The 22,234-nt window shown below is 47.0% G+C and overlaps 1 protein-coding gene across 2 annotated transcripts in view; it reads right to left on the bottom strand.

Annotated features, from left to right (window-relative positions):
• The window catches only part of nrip1a (nuclear receptor interacting protein 1a), a 31,411-nt gene extending 10,253 nt beyond the window's left edge, over positions 1-21,158 (bottom strand). The window contains exon 1 of one of the 2 annotated variants that reach the window (XM_062552377.1): positions 20,911-21,158. The gene's annotated coding sequence lies outside the window, so the exon portion shown is untranslated. Of the gene's footprint in view, positions 1-20,760; positions 20,888-20,910 lie in introns of those variants that run through there. The other variant, XM_062552378.1, reaches the window with a different exon arrangement.
• Between the last annotated feature and the right edge of the window lie 1,076 nt (positions 21,159-22,234).

Here is a 22,234-nt window from a genome sequence, read left to right as displayed (position 1 = left end):
TGTCCAGAATCACACAATATTTTGTTATGCTGCAAAGCAGTCCATTGATCCACTAGATAATCAAAAGATACTGTAGCAATGTGACTGCGCTGTCCATCATGCATGGTGTCCACATATGTGTCCACACATTTAATTCCATTTGGGGTTAGTTAATCATGGCTGTTTTCTCCAAACTTCTAATGTGAAGGGTCATTAGATGCATAGCAATATTTTAGCAATAGTTACTATTTTTCATTCCAAATACCGCAATTTCCCAACTATTAGCCACGACATATTGTGCAAAATTTCTTCAGCTATGAGGCTAATACACGGGGGCCGTGTAGGAAATTACTGTATTAATAGTCTGATGGCATCATCAATCCAAGATTGTTTGCATAGTGTCCATGTGGACAGTTAAACTACTTTTAAATAAAATAAAATATCTAAAAGGAAAATAAAATGGATTTTAATAGCAGGTAAATTTTGAGTAAAAAAAAATCCATATTTTACAATAATTAAAATTCATGCATGAAACCTACAGTAAGTGTTTTTCTCTGGGGAGATAAATCACATGAGCACAAGACTGCAGCTCAGGTCTACGTGTGACAGTCATGAATGGCTTAGTGGCCTCAGCAGCCATTCCTGTTGGCTGGGGATGATGTAACCAAGCTTTCTTGGCTTGTTATCCAGACATGCAGGTGGCCAGGTCACTACTAGCCTGGTCACTGTGCCCTATATCTCCTGCAGGCACGTACTGAACCTCCTTCATCCCTCACTAGATCAAAACCTTTATGTGCCTTAGCATTTACTATCTTGTCAAAGACTTGTAAATACAGTATACTCCACTCAGGGTTCCCACAGCTTCTTAAACATCAAATTCAAGGACATCTCAAGAACTTTCTAAGTCCAATTCCCTCAAGTTCAAAGAACCAACACCACACGGCAGATCAAGGTTAATTACTACAACACTAGATTAGATTTTTTATAATAAGAACTGGCAGGCTTTGCAAAACCTCACAAACAGTAGGCCTACTTAAAAATAGAGTCTTGAATGTCTGGGCACTTCTCCATTCAATTGTGCTGTGTTACCTTTATGGTAGACTGTGGTATCTTGGCTTTTATCACCCAACATGTAGGCCCTACACTTTCAATGACCCATGTCTATTTTCAAAAACTTCCAAGGTCTTGGTTTTGTCCCTGAAATCCATGTAAAGGGATGTCAGAGGCCTGTGTGAGCCCTGTGGATTGCCCTGTGTCATGACTCACCATTGGAGGCTAATAGTGTGCGTGGTCTGAAAAACGACCCAGACATCTGCGTTATGTTCTCCTATTCATGTGCCTTCACCTACTGTTCTCGCTTCACTCTCTCCATGGCCTCCACACCATTATGGCTCTTATGGATGTCAAGCCATCTGACCTGTCCGTGTCTGGCCCTGCTTTGTCGACTTCAGGACATAAATGACAGGATCTGCTCACCAAATCACTCGCTATAGCCATCGAGGGTTAGCGGGATTCTGATGCTAAAAAGATAGCAGGGTGCTGAAACAGCTGCAAAATATTTTATGAGCTTCAGCTCTCACAGATGTTAATAATTCATGTGCAAAATCAATGACATTGATTCCTGACCAGGGATTATGACCCAGGTAAGAGTGACAAACGCATTGGTAGCACAGTGAACTAAAACGACAAAAAGGCAAAAGTTTGCCGGTGTGCAAAACAAGAACACCTCATGATGCTAGCAAATGATATGCATCAAAAAAAGCTGACTTGTAATTTAAGCCCGCTGTCTTTTGATGAGTGATAAGGTTATGAGTCATTTTAATCATTCAATCAAATTAGACACGCTCTTTATCCTTCTGCTTCCCAATGAGCCTCGTCCGCCTCCCCTCAGACCTGCAGCAGACGCCGCTTGTTCTGCAGCTCTGACCAGCACACTGAAGCACTGAGGCCTCGGCCGTACGGGAGGCTTGTGTTTCCCCTCACACCAGAGGTTAGGCGAGCCTGGCGTGCCTTCACTTCACTTGGCCATGCCAGCCCAGACACACACTATATAGTCCTGCCTTTTTTTCTTTTCCGGGACTGAGATGCCAAGCACAGGTACAGTGTAGTAATCAATTTGCACTGCAGGCAGGGAGACTGTGTCTGAATACTAATGTGCCTTCGCTCCCCACCACCACCACCTCTGTCTCTCTCCAACCCCTCTGTCTCTCTTCCTGCACTCCCTCCCTCCCTCGCTCTCTCTCTCCCTCCCTCTCATTGACACTTCCCCTATGTGCTCGGCTCCTAAGCAGTGTAGGGGGCAGCAGCCTTGTCTGTGCACAGATAACTAGCAGCACTAATAAACTGTGTGAGCACCAGGATTAGAGGACTCTGTCAGCACAAGTCAGCAGTGAAAAGCAGCTAAGTGCACGCACAACAAGGTCAACATTAAACCTATAGTCACCCGGCCACCTCTCTCACTCCCCCTCTCTCTCTCTCTCTCTCTCTCTCTCTCTCTCTCTTCCCCCCTTCCTCCCCAGGCTCACTTTTTTTCTCTCATCGGTACAGCACTTATTCTCTACACACACACACACACACACACACACACATTTTCTTATTCACTCTATCCTCTATCTCACGCACACACACACACACGCACACACACAAGTATGCCATTTCTATTCACCTCAAACCAATACACACAGCCACCCACAGTCACAAGAACTTGCATCCTTCACACACAAACACACACACACACACACACACACAAACACCCACACACCCACACACACACAAACAAGCAAGCCTCCATGGGCTTGAGATAATTCATCATATTTTACTACTGACGGCTTTTTACCTCGGCTGAGCGATATTGCATCCTGGCGAAGTGACAACAGCAAGACACATGGCCAGGCTCCTACATCCTAAGGACACTTGCAGTCTCCCCCTCCCCTCCCCTCCCCTCCCCTCTCCTCTCTGCCTCAGTGGCTGCAAGAGCTGCTCCAACTCCACAGAGGTGGGTTTTAACCCCAGACGGGTGGACACAGCCATGGTCACTTCTTTCTTTCTTGACATGCACTCCAACACAGCCCCTCCACACACACACCCCACCACAACCAGGCACACACCTCTTTCTTTCTCCCTCATACACACACACACACACGCACGCACACACAAAATAACAAAAAAGCCAAGGAAAAAGCTAAGCCAGACCGAAATGCTTGAATGGGTAAGACCTCGATTGCTTCAGCATGCCCCAGAGCTCTGAGCTCTCACAGAGAATGGCATTTAAAGTCTTTTTTAATTTGCCAGGGAAGATAAGGACATTCTCTGACAAATCACAGCATGTGCTACTAATTATTTGGACAGCAAAGCTTTTTTTAAACCATTACAGCTGAACAAATACAACTGGGATTCATACATGAAAGGCCTTTCAGGCATCAGGTCGGAGTTAACTAAACCATGTGTTTCTGTACATGTTTAAAGATTTATTGACTAAAGATTATAAAAGCTGAGCATTGACTAACTAATGTACATAATTAGTGTTGCAATTAAGCAGATCAATATATAGCAAAAACTGCACCGAGAGCAAAGACATTGAGATGACAAGTTAAGTCATTTCATTCAAGCAGCACAGTTCCCTTCCCCTATCTCTCTGCATTTTAAATAAACATGCTTTCAGGGCTTGCACGCCAAACGCAACCCAACTGCAAATCCACAACCTTGCTAAATAATTAGTTTCTCTCTGTTTGGGTCTAATCTAATTCCATCTAAATTATGTTGATTGAATGCCAAATTCATTTATCTGTTTGTCAGTTTGTCAGTCACTTTCTGGTGATTCAGCACTTTAATTACCCTGGGCTGTGAGAGCAAATGGAAAGTGCACACGAGGAAGGCGTTTTGGGTGGCTGTGAGTGAAAGGGAGAGGCTGTCAGGCTGTGTGGGGAGAGAGTTAATATAGCGTATTATCCATCATGCCCCGCTAAAGGAGATTGTGGGGGTGGGAGGGCAGGGCCGGGAGAGGGGGGAGATGGATGCCAGGATTGCTTGCCTTTGCAGAACTAGAGGAGCTCCATCATGTACATAACGAGCGTGATTATCAGTTTTAAACGAGAGGACTCAACCTCCCCGTGGCTGTCTCCCCCAGCCGCAAGAGAGAGTGCATGGAGAACAACGGGCGAAAAACCAGGAAAAAGAGGCAGAATAATGGAGGGAGGCAGCGGAGGAGTGACACCGAGAGAGGAAAAGAAATGCAAATGAGGAAATGGGAAGAAAAAAGGTGGAAGAAAATGAGCAAAATCAAAGCCCTCAATAACAATCGGCTGCTTGGAGCCTGCTCTGGCTGTGTCGCATTAGGGAGCAAGGGGGAGACAAACAGCAGCAAAACACTTTTTCACAAAGGTGGGGGCAAAGCAGGCAGGAGGGCTGGCAGTGCCAATAGCAATGCCCTTGACTTAGTGACATGAAGGGGGTGGAGGGGGGGGGGCAAAGCTGTCATGTGACACTCTTGTCATTGGCCACCTGGCAGATCCTCCACCTTCTCACGACCTCATCCTCCAGTGACCTGCAGCGCTCGTCTGGGTGCGGCGGAGGGGGGGGTGGGGGTGGAGTCAGAGGGGGTGCCCCCCCCCCTCTGCTCCGACTGTGGGAAGGTCGAACAGGTCACTGTGTCCTCATCTGTAATCCGCTGCCATTCGTCAGCAGCCGGGGCCAGAGGAGCCAGCCTCGCTACAAGCAGAGAATGCCCAATTAGGCAGCTGTCACACAAAGCAGAGCAGAGGCTGCAACTGAAAAAAGGGAAGAAATCATCCCCACACACACACACACATACACACACACACACACACACACACACACACACACACACACACACACACACACACACACACACGCACACACATGGATACACACACACGCACACACATACACACACACCTCCCACTCCCCCGCCGCACCCCCGATGCTGACTGTCTGTCAAAGGGGACACGCAGCTGTGGGTGCCAATTACAGCGACATGTTAACCATTTCCCTTCCGCCAGGGAGGAGTCTCCCTCCTTTGCTCCCCCAGCCCTGGGAGTGCGCTGGCCTCTGGAGGGGCTGTTTTTGTGGGGTCTCTGAGGCACGACGCCAGGGCGTTGACGCCCTCCACCCCCGCACCCCCGCACCCCCGCACCTTCTTCCTCACACCACTAGGCAGTCATGATCGCTGAGGAGAGCTGTCTTGACTTAAAAAAATACTTGGCTTTGACTGGAGCTATTTTTAGCAGCAGCTCAAAGATAATTCTTCTCGCTGGCTGATGGCAGATTTCTCATCTCAATCTGTTGTATGCGCACTGGTGTGCATGCGAGACAATATTTTATCTCGCCGAGAAGAAAGGAAAAACTACACAGTTATGAAAGGTTACAATAAACGGGGTGTCAGAAACTACCCATCTCTGACAAACCCCTCCCCAAACACTCTCTCTTGCACAAGCTCACACACACACACACACACCCTCCAACAGTATCAGACTGTTCCAGTCGTGGAACTTCACACCCACGGAGCTGACGCTGCACCAGGATGGCTCCACACACGGAGTGTGAAAGAGGGAGACAACTGGAGAGCTGATCTCACCTTGGCCCCTGGACCTGTCCTGCAGCGCCCCTCTCCACCTCTCCACGAATGTCACAATAGCCTTCCCTCTCTCTCTCTCTCTCTCCCTCCCTCCCTCCCTCCCTCCCTCTCTCCTTGCCTCTCGCACATTGCCTGTCTCTATCTATCCATCTCTCGCCACATGCCCCAGAAAGAGTGGAGCAGCGCAGCTACAGAATGTTACAAGTTTAATCAGAGATAGATGAGGCTGCTGGAAGGGAGAAGGAGCTGACTCCGGGCTGAATAATCTCTCCTCTTCTTAATTAAATGATTGAAGAAAAGCCAGCACATTAAAAGGAAGAGTGTGCCTGGGTCCTCTGCCTTTTCCCTGGATGGGGGCGGATGGAGAGAGGGGGCAGGTGGAGAGGTGGGCGTTGGGTGGGGGGGGGGGGGGGGGGGAGTTCAGAAGAAAGTGAAGTCTCACTAACAGTCCTCCGAGCCAAAAGCACGGGCTCGGGGAGAATGTGAGGACTATCTCAAGGATACAAGCAGGCTCTGACAGAACAAGGGGCTGTGCGCTTTACGTGCTTGAACAGCTGTACACGCTCACGCTTAAATGCTGATGGTGTACATCTTGGAGACTCACTACAAAGTCAGCTCATCAGCAAAATTCAGCGTTTCACTGAGAGGCCTGGCTAGGAAGTTTGTATATAAAATCAGGGCATTTACTGCACAAGACACTCATTTCACTTTATTTTCACTGGGATGTACAGTATATTTACATTTACCAACAGTACACACTATAACTCATGCTCAACGCATGTTCGCTTAGAACCGACTCAAAAGAACGAATAATTCAAGGGGGCCGGTCTAAGATCAGTCTCATTAGGGCTCAATCAAACCTCCCTCATCACACTGATGACCTCCTCATGAATGTAATGTCAGTCTGCTCTGCAGACAAAGGATGTGCTGAATATTTTACGCCCAAGATTCTGATGGAGGTCAATCAAAGTCACCGAGTGGAGGGAGCCGAGGTGACCTTTGTTTCACGAGAACTTGTGCGAGCGGAAAGTTGAGCTGAGAACTTGAAATAGATGTGTTGACAACGCGTGGAAGAGGGGAGTGGGGCTTGCGTGTTCGTCTTCTCTCTACGGCCCGTTTGTGCTCTTCAGACGCTGAGTGGAGCATCATGAATAATGCATGGCGAGCGCCAAAACCGCCGGCCCAGTTTAAAAGCCGATTCGCTCGCAAATGGCTCCTTTTCCTGGCCAATCACAGCCGGGCCTCTTTATCGACGTGGCGTGTACAAAGATAATGCTTGTTTCCAGATGAGAGAGTCAGGCAGGCATTCCGTCTGTAAATGGTCCCCATGTGTACCATTCCAATTGCTGTGCTCTAGGCCTGGGATCTGACTGGATTGGGCCACAGTGTGGGATGCCATAGGAAACTCAGCAGTGCCTAAAGCCATAATAAAACAACATGAGTAAGAATGGGATGGCACAATATTTGTAAAGCACGGCTGTCCTAAATTGGACTGTACTCCAAAAAAAAACCCCAAGAACTTTTATTTCCCCATGAGCCATTGTTTACAAATAATATTAAAATAAGATTGCTGTTTGTGTTTTCCCCGCTTCTGACAAGGGCCGCGTCCCAATTGGATCTCATAAGGCCCCCCTTAATTTGCAATTATGCTCTCACACTTCCCCATGCCAACCTCGGAGGGCTGACTGTGCCCTATTTATCATCCGGCGAGGCGAGCAGGAAGAGGCCCTCCCTGCTACATCTGCATCTTTGCTCGACTTCGCTGGAGCCCTCTGCAGTAAAAATGATCAGTGGAGCGCACCTTCAGAGAGACAACGGCGCCGCGTGTTTAGTCATTTACAAGGCGCTTCATCCGCTTCGTCCAACAGGAATCTCGGCACGGTGAAGGCAGACAAGGAAATGCTATTTGTACTGCTTTGGAGCTGAACCAAATGACCTTGGTGTTAACACAATGGTTCTCTATTCTCCACTAGTCAGCCTACAGATGTTTTAAGGTGTGTTATCTGCTTATCTGGCTGGTGGCTACTACTCCTGTCTGCCTCTGTTTTCTCCTCCCTGCTCAGGGCTCTTCTGGGCTAGCGGAGCCGAGGGCTGGTGGCTGTTGTGCCGGTTTCCTCTCCCTCATCACATTCACTGCTGGCTGTCTCTTCTCTCGTTCTTCCAGTGCAGGTTGGGCCGGACTGCGCCGTGGCGTGGTCTCGGAAGAGCTGACGACACCCTTTCCCTTTCGCTTCAACCGAAATAATAATAAGCACTTTTGAAGGACTTGAAAAAGACAAAAGTAATGACAGCAACTCTGGGGGAAGGTAGCAGTGGAGGCGCCTGCCACAGCCGGATGGGCAGGAGGGGCGGCGGCCCTGTCACCAGTGGCAGGACTCAGTCTTCCCTGGCGCTAATTAGCAGAAATGAAGCCGGATTAAAAAGTTAATGGGGGGGATGAAAACAGCATGAGCCATCGAGCGGAGGCCTTGCTGTGGACTTCAGAGAGGGCCTGTCCCTTTAAGGGAGTTGGTTCCTGCTTCTGTGTGTGTGTGTGTGTGTGTGTGTGTGTGTGTGTGTGTACACAGTATGTGTGTGCGTGTGTATGCGCGTCTCCTCTCTCGTCGTCTTCATGGCGGCTGCCCACTCCCTCTCAGCCTGTGTGTCAACAACAGAGCTGTTTTCAAAGCTCTCTCAGTGCCACCAATTCCGTGTGCCCTAACTGACAGATGCCCATGTCATCTGCTGGCGCGGCGTGTCCTGCGGAGTGACGAGCGGTGCAGACCAGCGTGCCCTGCCCCGTCCTGTCCCGTGATGGCCGGAGAAGCAGCAGCCCAGCGGCCCCCGCCACACGGCAGAAGCTGTCCAGCAGGAGAGGACCACACAGAGCAGAGCAGAGCAACAGAGAGGCTGTTTACCCAACTCTCAGGGGGAGACATAACTTCAACTGCAACCCTACCTCCGCTCTACTTCCCCACCAGCCCCCACCCCCATATCAACACACACACACACACACACACACACACACATTGGCTCCCTTTCGAGCTGTTGCAGAATGTCACGGGGTGAATGTACGCGACCTTGAGGCGCTGCTGTGCCTCAGTGAGGGTCGAGCTGCCTGCGGCCGCCCTTGAACTGCCTGTGCGAGACAAAAAAGGGAATGAGGGGGAGAAGAGAAGAGAAGAGAAGAGAAGAGAAGAGAAGAGAAGCTTCCCCAGCCCAGCGCCCAGATACAGATCTCCAGCAGCCTCTCTCTCTCTCTCTCTCTCTCTCGCTCTCTCTCCCCAGCTGCTGCTCTTATCTCGCACGGCGGAGGGCGAGGGGAGAAAAGTCCCGGTGAGGGGCGGATGCTTAAGACGAAACGTCACAGTCCTCTAAAGGTCAGGTCGTCGACGTAGTCATTAAGCTGCCATTTGCTTGCTTGCAATCGAGAGTGAAATGATATATCTGGAATTGAATTTTACCTGCTATATTTGGCAGCATTTCAGGGAGAGAGAGAGAAAGTTTCCCATTACGGGATGGTATTTTAGAGGTTATGCAACTTCACGAATGAAATGTGGGGTGGACAGCTCTGTGGCGAAAAAGGTTCCGGTCACCATAAAAGAAAAATCTCCGATGGAGTGGCCACCTCCGATCCCACCCTGGGAAAAGTAGAGGAGAGTGGAGCAGAGACTAGCACTCCATCCAGACCTGAGATTCCTCCATCCGGTGGACAGAGTAATCTAAACACATGCAAGTCAACACGCAGGGGTTGGGGGCGCCTTGCGGAGAGGGTGGGGACTTGGAGGGTACCTAACTGCCTTGGAATAAACAAAGTTTTTTTTTTCACGATGTGAATGATGACAGCTTCCCAGAGGCCCGGGCCCCGTTCCGAGGAAGCATGGGGCCCTACCCTTCATTGGATGTAACCTTATCTCCTGCCGGAGTGCTGCCACGCTTGTACCCAGCTGTTCTTGTCCTGTACTTGGGTGTGCTCCTCTCTCCGCAGAACCATCTCAGGTTCCGCCCCGAGAGAGCCATCAAGAGGAAGGAGACCTGGACTGAATTTTCCGACCAGCCCCTTCGTACATACACACTAAAAGGTGACACATGCGATATGCCTCTGGCTCCTTTCTTAAATGTTTTTTTTTAAATGCCCATCACCATCATGCAACATGTTTTTCTTCAACTGTGCTCGCTTCTTCCGTTTGACACGACTCTAAGAGGTCACAGCCACATAAGGTCTCAGAAGCGTTTAGCTACGAGAATGCTCCAAATGTGTGACGAGCGCACTGGTCTTTTCTCAGAGCGGCCTCTCCTCTTCTGGGGGGTCTGACCAACGTCCTGCGCTTTGCGTCACAGGCACATCCGAGAAAAAGCAGCACACTCTCTGCCATGCCCATCACTCTTAATTTAGCTTAGCGAAATCAAAATAGGTGAAGCTCTCTAGTGCCAAGTCATGCCAGTTAGGGGGAGGTATTTGCATACGCCAATGCCACGGACACCTGCCAGGGACCTTGAGAAGGGCCAGGGGCAAGAGCAGAACCTTCACAGCAGTGACAGCACACACAGACTACACAAGGTCAAGGCAATAACACTGCAGAAACAGGATCCTCAGAGACAGCCAGGGCAGACGCATGACATTACGCCACTAAAAACCCTTTAGACACACACTATTACCAAACACAGCCTGGCAACAACAAGACATTTGGAACTTATGAAAGGAAAACTAAAAACATACTTATCTGAAAATGGGCTGCAGTGAGTGCACATGTTATATAATCTCTTAGAACACTTAAACTCTTTAAGGGGAAAAACTGTTCTTGTGCAGTATATATCGAATATAGTGTATAGTATAAAATAAGTATATAGGATCCAGTCTTGATTCACTGTTGATGGCATTTAGTCAGAGGTATCTATTTCAGATCTCTCTATCTGTAAGCAAAGATAACACTATGCCCTCAGTGTGAATTGCTTTGGATAAAATCTGGATTGTGTCTAAATATAAGCACATACTTAAAGATGGCTAGATCTATAAAAAAAAAAACATAGGGCCTCTGTATGCTGTGAATACAGCTGACTGCTGTTAAATACAGGTGCCTCTCTTTGCTCAAAGCATTCAAACTAATGGGGGAATTGTACTTGTACTTTAATTATTTTCCATTTTTTTGTAAGTCGCTCTGCACAAAAGGGTCATCTGAATGAATAAGTGTTAACTCCATTGAATTATATTTGACCAACCTAATTCCAAATATGGGCCAAGCCACAGGCACAAGCAACCACAGGAAATTCATACCAGATTACTTTTTTCCTTATTTACTGTGGCTTCTCATCCAAACAGCGCTAGGTTCTGTGACCCAACAAAATAGGTCAAACACACACGGCCTACAAAGAAGAGTTCCAGACTTCCACAGAGCCTGTCCACAGAGACAAACCATCATTAACCTCTAGCGCCATGAGATCACATGTGCGTATGGTCAGATATGCATTCAGCCCTTATCAGGGATCATGTATGTGAGACACGGCCGTCTTAATTAAATACCATTCAGAGCCACAGGCCATGCATCGCTCAGGCTGCTCAACACATTTACTGATGGTGCGCGCACATTGCGTGTGAAGATTACATATGCCATATGCTTGGCCTTTCCCTCAAAAAATAAACTCAATATTGCCACTGGCAATGAACACTCTAGCGGTAATCAACAGTCCTGTAGGGCTCACTGTCATTTGATGAAAGAGCCTTTTGTTTGTTTTGTTTGGCTTCTCTGAAAACATAAGACAAACTAGTTTTCCGTCTCGTCATTGTCTGCATGCTTTTGTCCAAAGCAGCTTCCTTTCTTTGAACCATGACCTAACGACAGCGAACTCCATCCTCTAGCGAGCCCGGTTCCTTGCACGTGCCTGGGCCACATCAGCCAGTGTTGACAGCAGGGGCTGCTTCCGGCTGCAGGTGTTTGCTGCCATTTCCTGCTTCCATGGTATGTACGCGCAAACCATAAACAGCTGCTGCTACTGCTGTCGACTATCTCTCAGTACAAATTCCTCCCGTGTGATGATTTGTTTTGTACCGCTATAAACAAATAAATAGCCCAATATCGATTCCCCTTATTCTCTTCTCCTGCTGCGCTGCCTTTGTATCTTTCTCATTTTGTGTGTGTGTGTGTGTGTGTGTGTGTGTGTGTGTGTGTGTGTGTGTATGGGGGGGCATTGCGTACAGCAGACTAGCACACACTTAATCACAAAGAGGAATACCTTAAGCGGTGGTTGCAGGAAGGCAGCGGGGGTGAAACAAATGGCCAGAGCCACTAACTTTATGGCCGTAGCCCTTCTGTGTGAAAACACTTTTTGTGAACTGGAGAAATGCTCGCCTGCGTTTGGGCTCGGTGCCACAGTCTGCTCTGCTCTGCTCTGCTCTGGGCTGCTGGCCGCGCCGCGCTCCATCTCCCCACACACACACCGCCCCTGCCTGCTCGCTGTGGCCATGACCTCCAGTTGACCTTCAGCGGCGAGGCAAACAAGGTTGACCCGTCGCTAAACTTTCCCCCACTGGATGATAAGCACTTGTTTAATTATATTCATCTACATGGATCTGACATTGTTCCAGGATGAAGTCAGTGCTCTCTGAAGGTTACGGGGGGTGGAGGGGTGGAAGGGGGCGGTGGGGGACAGGGGGCGGGGGGGGGGGGGGATGGGTGGTGTGGGCGGCGGAGGCACAGAGCTGAAAGTGGATGGGAATTTTAAAAGCCACGCACACTGCAGCAAGAGTGCAGCCAGCAACTTTTATTTCCTGCTCTGTGTGAGAGTCACGGGGGATGTGTGAGCGGCTGCTGTAGGGGGGAGAACAGTGGACAAATCGCATTTTATCTCTCCAAATGCTACTGTACTCAATAGCGCTTCTCTTCCTCATTCACAATCACTGGGATCATTTGAGAAGGGAGAACAAAAGAAGGTTGCACAATAGCAGATTTTTCCATGAACTTATCACTCATGGCTGGGTCAATTCCCTTTGACAGATATAGGTATGTGTGTGCGTGTGCGTGTGTGTGTGCGCGCACGTACGTGTGTGTGTGTGTGTGTGTGTGTCCACATGTGTGGGTATCTGTGTGTGTTTACACCCCAGGGGAACACTGATCATGGCCGCCATAAAGTCTCTTTAATGGCTGGAGCTGGCCCTGCTGCGCGCGCGTCTTCAGCACATTTATGGGCAGAATGGCTGCTTCTCCTCCCCTTCACCTCTCCTTGCTGCCGCCTGCCTCCACCCACACAACCAGCAGCGCGGTGGCACAGCACAGCGCGAATAGACCGGCGCAGCCCTGCCCAATTAGATCATTGCCCTTATTTACAGCATTCAAATGTTTTCAGGTCAACCCTAATCTCGTCCTAATCAGTAAGGTCAAGCCACAAAAAAGTGCATGCAGATAGCTTAGAAAGGAAAAAGGGCCAGCTAAATCGGAGCTGTCTGGCTTCTGTGTCAACCTCAAACTGCTGAACCGTGTTACATAAACAGAGCAATGGCACATAAAAGCTTTCTGTTGATCAGCACAAAGCTGAGCACTGATACATGTGTGCCATGTGTCTGAGAGCTCTCTGAAGTGGTGGCAGGCGCATTGGAAGGGAAGTTTTTTTGTAGTGTGAGAAGGGATGACTGAGTTGATAAGCATCTAAAGCTAGCCTGTTTCAGAAACTGACAACAATAAGCACAGAAATGAAGAGGACTGAAAATATATTACGTCGGTGTTTCGCATAATATCTCCACTTCAACACAGCTCACAAATGTAAGAGGATGCCTTTGTCTTCCTTAAAACTACAACTTTGAAGTGATCAGCAGCCGCCCTCCTCTTTCTGAAAGAGTAGCCCAGGGGTCACTCATTGCTAACTGTCTCTGTTCAAAAAGAGTCACTGCTACCCAATCTCACAGGTCCCATGTTCAGCCAGTGATGTGAATACAAGTTGAACAAGAGGCCATGTGTTTGCTTCAGGTTGGCCCATATCATGTTGGAGGGCCAGTGGTTCAGCTCTGCAGATCACCAGGCTTGTTTCAGCTCTGAATAGTGCAGACTAGCCACCCAGGTCTGCCTCTGTGTCAGAGCGAGTGACTCAGCTCTGCCAGCACGGAGACCAAAATCCATTTAGCCCCTGGCAAACGCCTGACAAGTCTCCATTACAGAATTAAGAAAAGGCATGTGAGTTAGATGTTGACATTCTGGCAGGGCTCTCATACAGTGCCACTAATCACACCATTTCCATCTCATTTTTCAAAGTGTTGACTACCGTCTTCTATGCTCTGCAACTTTGTTGCAAAAATAGTATATCCAAGCCTGCCCCTTGATATGGTTACACAAGACACAAGCACAATAGCGAGAGTATCATCTGTCTGCAAGTTCTCAATTTTCTTTCTCTGAACTAGCAAGAGACGAATGACTTGAACTCCAATATGGGGAAAGAGGGGAAAAAAGACACTGCAAAGCAATAGTAGAAACCATGTCAGCAAATAGCTCAACCAATGCTCACACTTAACTGAACCTCCCAACATAATCTAAAGGTTATGCAACCACACTTCAATGTGGAGCAAGACTGAGGCTCTTTTCAGACATTGTGCAATTCAGTTTGTTTGCATTATGAAATGATGCATAGCAAATTCAACCACTGCCACAGCTGTCGCCACGGCTCAGCATGAACCCAAATGAGTGCCCTTCAAAAGGTCGCATGTCTCCAGACCTGACAGCAGCTTATCAAATCCTGTTTGACCTTGGCGCGACATTCAGATTGGATAACAACCTTGAACTGTGGGAGAGCCTCGGTAAAAAAGACACCCTTTCTGCACTCAGCAGTAGGAGTGGCATCAGGTTTCAGGGAGCCATTACTGGAGATGCCCACTAAAAATACAACAGCCAAGAGCAGCTCCAGAGTGGATGAGCCCATCAGCTGTAATTATGTGATGAAGTCAAGGGGAGATAGCCTGCCCTGCGCACCATGCACACTCCGCACACTCACTGAGAGGTGTCAGGGCCACAACGCTCCCGCAGCACACACACACACACAAACACACACACACACACACACACACACACACATACACACACAATGTTTAGCCTGTTTCAATACAGCAGACCTATCGCCTAACAGCGTCACCTACAGTATGTCTGGGAGTTCTGATGAATATGTGATTCCTGATTCATTCATTCATTCATTCATTCATTCATATACCCATACAAGACACACACACACACACACACACACACACACATACTTTTTCGAAATATTCTGTGATTAACATCAGTGATTATGCGGAGGGAAAAAAAAACAAATCAAATCAAGAAATGACAACCTAAAGCAAACAACAGGGAAGCAGGCAGCACTCTGGAGGCAAGTGTTCGCATATGAAAGAGACATGTGAAAAACACAGGAGTGTAATGTTTATCCAGCTGTCCCTAGGATCCCCATCACTGCCCTGCACAAATTCCTTCAACAATTCAAACATGGAGGACAAACAGAGAATACATGGACATAGAGTGCCATGACCTGAACTTAAAAACACTAAAACCCCCTGGGCAGAAAGACTAAACTGCATATCCATCTACGCTGGTGTGGGGGATGGGGGTTGTCCTCTGTTGCCCAGCAACAGATCACCGCCACCTTTTGAGTTCAGTGATTCAGCTCGACAAAAACACACACACACAGAGACACACACACACACACACACACACACACAGACAGACATACACAATATCTCTGTCTGTCTGTCTGTCTCTCTCTCTCTCTCTGTCTTCACCATCCCTGAACTTTGCATGCCTGACTGTAAGGCACTGGACATTTCCCTCAGTCCTGCTCATGTCTCTGAGCACATGCAGTCCGTTTGACTTGTTCCCCTCTGTGCATATGCACAACTGATTCAGACATGATGAACCCCCTCTTGCCATGAGCTCTCCTGAAAAGCAGACCTGCTCACACGCGTTCGCAGGTGAAGCCTCATTCCCCTCAACACGCCGACCTCCCAGAGAAGAGCCAACTGCTCCCAGCTCAGTCTTTGACTGGGGACTCGCCCATCAGACACGACAGATGCCACAGCCGTGAGCCCATCTGCCCTTCCAGAGGCACAGAATTGACCAGTGTGGAAAACCGCAGCCCGGTGGGGAGAATGCCATCAGACATGCATGTGTGAGATGCAGCGCAGCGCAGCAGCCCCCTCCACTTCTCCAGGCATAGCGATGGATTTGCCCTCAGGCCATTGGGCTTTGGCTGAGCTCTGGCCTAATTAGAGGTGCATACTGTCAAGCATTGGGTTTCCCCTTAGCCAGTCTGGGCTCCAGCTCCTTGCTCGCTACCTGGGAAGCATAAATATAAACAAGCTGCAGGCCAGGCGTCCAGTCTCCCATTACCAACACTAACTAAGCGTGGTAAGGAGATGCCATTGGCTCGCCACTTATATAAGGCCCCGAGGTGAAATATACGGCTTAATTATTAGGCTTAGTCATAAATATAGAGTAGCTTAAAGGATCCTTTCAGATACATTTGGCTTGACTTCTGGTGGTCTGTCTGACCAAACCAACCAACAAAAAAAAACCCCAATTCTATTGACAATAATTCTATTGATAAAAATACAGCACCCACACTAGTATCAATAACAAAATTGTCATCAAGGATTTAAATTGCTCATGTCCTTATAACCCAATGTTGGACTGTGATGACATGACACCAGTTTCATACGACATGCAACATGTAAGATGTCAGCAGCTGCTGTGCATTAAAAGGGGACCAATGTGCTCCAGCAGGACCTGACTTGTGCAGGCGGCTGGCCTGCAGCTCTGCGTCTTGGATGAAAAGAACTACTCAGCAGTAAATCCACAGAGCCACACTCTGTCACCCCTCCCTCCGTGTCCGTGCCACACATGTCCCCTTGAACTATATATCAATCTTCACCTGTCATTCATAAATTCTCAAAATCCCCTTTTAGTTAATTGCTGGTCAAATTTAATTTCTCAGAAAAGCTTTCAAAAGCAAAAGACACAATCAAGTTCAGGTACTATGCCTATCTCTCCTCCAGCACAATGCTCTTGTCCTTTTATCCTTTCTCTTTTTATCTTTCATTCTTTCCCCATACCTGCTGAAGTCAATGAGGGTGCATGTGTGCAGTGTCAGATGCTTGCATTAGAATCAGATGATTATGTAAGCATGAGGCTCCTCCGCTCCCCGATACCGAGCGAGACACAATGCCCTTGGCTGAGCTCGGAAGACTCTAGAAAGGGCAGCTGGCTAAGAAGTTGTGAAGGACAATCCCCCTCTACTAATAGGACAGCGGCTCTGCGGCGGCCTTGGACTTGGAATCCGTTTTTTTTTTTTCCCTCTCCCTCTCTCGACAGGAACATGCATCAATCCGTCAGCGAGCCAGAGACAAGGTCTCGTAACCTTCAGAGAGGTGAAAAAAAGACACAGGTCTTTGGATTGGCTGAGAATGACTAACATTGTGGTCTTTTTTTTCTCCCTCATCACTGGGGCTCCCTTGACTGTTAAATTAAGACACAGTTGAATAACACTCCTAAGTCCAATTTAACCATCAGTCTGCCACGTCCTCTTATGCCTTCAATTATGCTGAGCCCTTCCAGAGCTTTGTTTCATCTTGAGCCTCTCAAACCTCTCCCTATCCTACATTAGCATGGCCTATAAAAACTCTAGCAGGGCTGTACAAACAAAGGCCCAGCCAAGACTAATCAGGAGCATTGAAAATAACCCAACTTTACTATTTCAGTTCCACAACACCAGGCCACCCTCAAATATTACTGTTAGAACACAAACACACCTCAAAATACAGACGGACCCACAACAAGGCTAGCACGCTGAAGTTGTGAATAATGTATGTGCTTCACAATATTGTTACTGTATGTGAATATTTCTATATTAGGTACTGGTACTAATAATACTATATGAACAACATATATGACATGTAACTCAAAATATGTGTTTGTGGAAGCCTTTCTCTCTGGACACAACAGACTAACGATAAATGACAAAATGAGAGCTCATTCATTTTTAAATAGCTTTGCGTCTGTTGTGTACTTTCCCATTTTTAGCAATTTGACTGGAGTAATGCTCAACACTCCGTGTCAGTGCTCTGCATGCATGGGATAAACAGTGTCTTATGTCCTCTGACTGTCTCTTAAGTGGAAATGGTTAAGATGGCTAGCGTCAGCCACGCTCACGGTACACAGTGGGAAGTCTGATTCTATGGTCCCTCCCCAAAACGAGATAGACGGCATGTGCCAGCCAATGATCTACATCTGCCACATCTACATCTCTGAACTGGTATTTCTGACCCCCACTTCCATAACCCTGCAAATAAAAGCAATCCAAGTGTGAAGTGCAATTATGTAGATATTCCAATTATTTTTAAAGGCCTATGTATATATATTCATACACTGAGCAGGATTCTTGAGAGTATTGATATTTTTAGGGGGGGGGGTCTGTCTTTACCTTTCAAATTCAATGCATATATTTATTCATGCGCGTTACGGAGGGGGCATGCGCATCATAAATCCGCAGGCGTAATATAGGCCCACTCTATAAAAATGTCACTGATACACCTCGGCTGCCTCGGGGTGACATTTCTATTCTACAGATGGAAAAATCATTTCTGCGCTGCACTGCTGATAGATGAGCTGGCACAGAAAGACATGATTTAAGACGCTCTCTTTCCTTTTGCCCTCCACTTTTGCTTACGCCATTAGTTTAATACTGGATCCTTTGCTTACATTTGTCTTTTTTCCTTCTTCCTTTCTTCTTTGTGTTCACAAACCACGAACCAAGCCAATTTAAGCAGCACAATAAACGTCTCTACCCTCCCTCTTTCTTTTCTTTCTCTCTCTCTCTCGCTCTCTCTCTCTCACCCTCTCACACACAAGCTGGTGCAGTGCTAAGTTTTCCTGTTGGCGTGTGCTCATTGATCTGGTGGTGTTTACAAGATTTCATCTAGCCAGTTGTCTTTTCAACAAGACGGCTGTTGGCGTGGGCCCTCCGCTTGATTTATCTGACCTCGATCTCAGTGTGGGCTCGCTTGGTAGTCTGTCTTCCTCCCTTTACCCTCATTCTTTCTTTCCGTCTCTCTATATTTCAGCCTTCTTCTCTTCCTGTCTTTCAGCAAAGTATGAATAATGTAGTTAAAACTCAATCACAAGTGATTAAACCAGGGACGCTGGGAGGTTTCCTGACCCGCTGTACGTTAAATGAGCCTATAATTATCTCGTGAACAAAGACACTCCCCGCCCACTCACCACCCACTCGCCCCAAAACTCCCATCCTCCACTTCCAATCTTTTCATGTCATCCTTTTCCACACCAACATGTTATGTTTGCCCTGCCCTGACACTGGCACTTACTCAGTGCCATTTTATCCCTCTCCATGTTGATGTGTGTTGGTACCAGGGTTAAAGTCCATTGCCTGGGGCTTGCCACTTGTGATAAACTGGACAGACAATTTCACTGAACAAATAGAAGACTGTATCTGGCTGTGGCTATAATCATGCACTGACCAACACAAAGAGCAAAACACCCCTGCCCTCTGTGCCAAAGCTTATGTCTGCCTGTTGTCTCTCAGTGCTGAATGAGTCACCAGAGCTTATTAGTGGCATGCTGTATTAGGTGTTTTGGATCACGAACACAGCTTAATAAATGTCTCCTGCAGTTGTCATACACTTGGGCATTAGCCTTGTGTTTAGGTGCTTTGGGAACAATGTGACCTTATAGCTACTGTTGCCCTTTCCAGAACAAAGTCCATCTAGGGTATTGTTCCCTGTTGACATTTTCTAGTACGTCTACAAGGCTGTCTCTTAGATAAACACCAAGCAACAAATACATTCACAGCAATGCTTTAGCATACTGTTGCTGTAATAACTGGGAGGCAAGGCCTGTTGTTGAGTATCTGCCCTTGTCTGACTCAAAAAGTAGACTGGAGATAAACAGGAGTCCTTGGAGAAAGAGGCCACGGAACTGTTGAGGCTGACCTGACCTGAGGTTACTCGCAGCCTAGTGTTGACCAGGTTCCAGAAGGATTCAGTAAACACTCTTCGGAGTATGACACACTCAGGATCTAAACAGGGTTCTATCCACAACCACTCTAGCACTTATTTTCACTGCCATGTTATCTCTATACGAACAAGAAGAACTGGATTATATAGAAAACCAGAACAACAGAAGTCTACTATAATGGCAAGGGACCTTCATGTGAAAACAAGCTCAGTTCAGTTCTAATAATGTACATAAACCTTTACACATACACCATAGTGCAAGGACCTACATAAGTGTGTCAAGCAAGAAAATACTATCTCAAGGAGCCAGGCAGTTTAGAAGCTTCTTAGCTTGCTTAGAGGAAATGCTGAAGCAGAGGAATTCAGAAGAACGCTTGGGCTAACCAAGACTAGAAAGTGTCCCTTTCACCCCTTCCACCCACTAACCTTTGCCACCAATGCCATAGATATCTTCATCACTACTGTCTGAGACCACATTAAAAGACAGTGGATGACCAGTTTTTACAGTTAAAAGTCATCCCTGGACCACATCAGATGAAAGAGCAACGGAGGAAAACCACAACTTCTTATTCCACAGCAGCATTTTTAACATTTTCAACAGAAACGATTTCATCTCCAAACAGCAGACCACAGGCAAAAACCATATTCAACAGTTAATATAGCCTACCACCGGTCTTGTAGGCTATTACTGTACATTAAAAAACACAAAGTTCTCAAGCAAGGAGGGGGGGGGGGGGGGTAAATATGTAAGACAGATAGACCTATAATAATAATAATAATAATAATGGGCTGAAAATATAATAATATTAATAATATAATATAATAATATAATGAGAAACTGTATTCTCGTTGTTTAAATAAATGATAAAAATAAATAGCCTAGAAGTCCATCTTACTCTTCAGAATATCCGTTCTATGCAAAAATACTTTCTAGGACAAAAATGAAGAATCATACGAATAGCCATTACGGCCATTTGGTATCGCTCACTACAAATAAACTCCAACCATGTTTAATTAACTGAATGTGGCAAGTGAAAGAAACTCTATCCATTAACCAGACGGCATCCACTGTAGACATAACGTAACCCTTAATGATGCTGGCTACATCGTTCGCAAATGAAACAAAATGGAAACTAATGCTACGTTACCGTCACATCAGTCGGTGACACAAACACAATCTCGTTCCTTAAGCAGACGTTTTACTGTATCGTACCTTATTTCGCTCTTCCTTCGATAAACACAGAATGTATTCGAAACACACTGATGTTGCATGCTAGTTCACACGAACAATACTGCTGCCGTGTCCTCGTCATGTCATGCGACGGCTTGTGGTGGAGTGGGCTACATCCAGTTGGTCACGTACCTGTTTAGATGGAGACCGATAGGAGTCTTTGGGAAATTGTGCTGCATTTTTAGAAACGCGCAGGATTTTTCTGAGGTGTCTTCATACAGTCGATATTTTCGAATTATGTCAGTTTCGCCAAATAGGCCTACATGGTTCTGTACATAACGACCCTTCGTGCGTTTCCTTCACAACATTCTATACACGAAAAGGTCTTTCTGCCTCTGGTAGCAGTTCAACACCAGGTCCTGCAGTCGACTCCGGGTGAATTGTTTGTTCAAGGTATCCCCGGCACTCTGCAATGCCATCTACACTCCTCCTCTCCCTTGCATGGACAACACCCTTAAAGGCACAGGGACACAACTGACCCAGTGGCCAGACCCTGCGCGCGTTTGGCGTCGTCTTTTTGCACAAAGTTTAATACAAGCATAATACAGGCAGGAACACCATAATTGTGAAATTATTCTATGGGACTATTTTTGCCACATTCTGCCATTTTGCTATACTATATTAAATGCACCATGATGATACATAGATGTTTTAATTCACAACACACAGAGAAGAAGAAGAAGAACTCTTATTCACATGGTAGGCTGTATTAAAATATTGTCTTGAATCTCCAGCCATAGCCTAGTTCTTGAAACACCAACCAAACTGAGGGAGAGAGGCATGTGTAATGATGCTATCAATAAGTGCCTAAAAAGACATTGACCCCCACCCCACCCCCCGCTCCAACCTCCCCCCTCCAGTGTTGTGGCCTCACACCTCTTGCTCCCTGCTGTGCCATGTTGGGTGGGGGTCTACCATTGCCTTTTGCTGTGGCCTCGTCCTCCTTGGCAGCTGCCTTCGTCCAGTTAGATCACTGACCACACAGCTGCCCAAACTCAAGGGTCCCACAACCATGCCTTGCGGGAAAAGATGGTTCAAAGACCTGTGTATGTTTTTGACAGAACTTTACCAAGGAGATGTCCACACTTGACTGGGTTACGTTGAAAATATATTAAATATGTTGGTTCTATTAAATGCAGCTAGAGACGACACATACTATATTGCAGTTAATGCAAATAATTCAGAACAAATTAGAGAGAACTACTGAACTGGCTGTAGTCATTGATTAACTGCAAGAACAGTGGCATCTAGCACAAAATAAATAATAATAATAAATAAACACTAATAGTGCGGTTGATGACCCTTCACCTCAAAACCTTTGCCATTCTATGTTAGAATTTACCTTATCACAGGTAGGAAAATTTGGCAGGAAACATCTCTCTTTGTCAAAGGTCATTTCACAGCATGCCTGCATGGAGAGTTTGAGCTCCCCCATTGTTGGCTTTCTATTCTAAAA

This window comes from Sardina pilchardus, chromosome 13 (assembly GCF_963854185.1).
Source record: "Sardina pilchardus chromosome 13, fSarPil1.1, whole genome shotgun sequence".
In the NCBI taxonomy this organism is placed as follows: domain Eukaryota; kingdom Metazoa; phylum Chordata; class Actinopteri; order Clupeiformes; family Clupeidae; genus Sardina; species Sardina pilchardus.
This window is presented reverse-complemented; position numbering and strand designations above follow the sequence as displayed.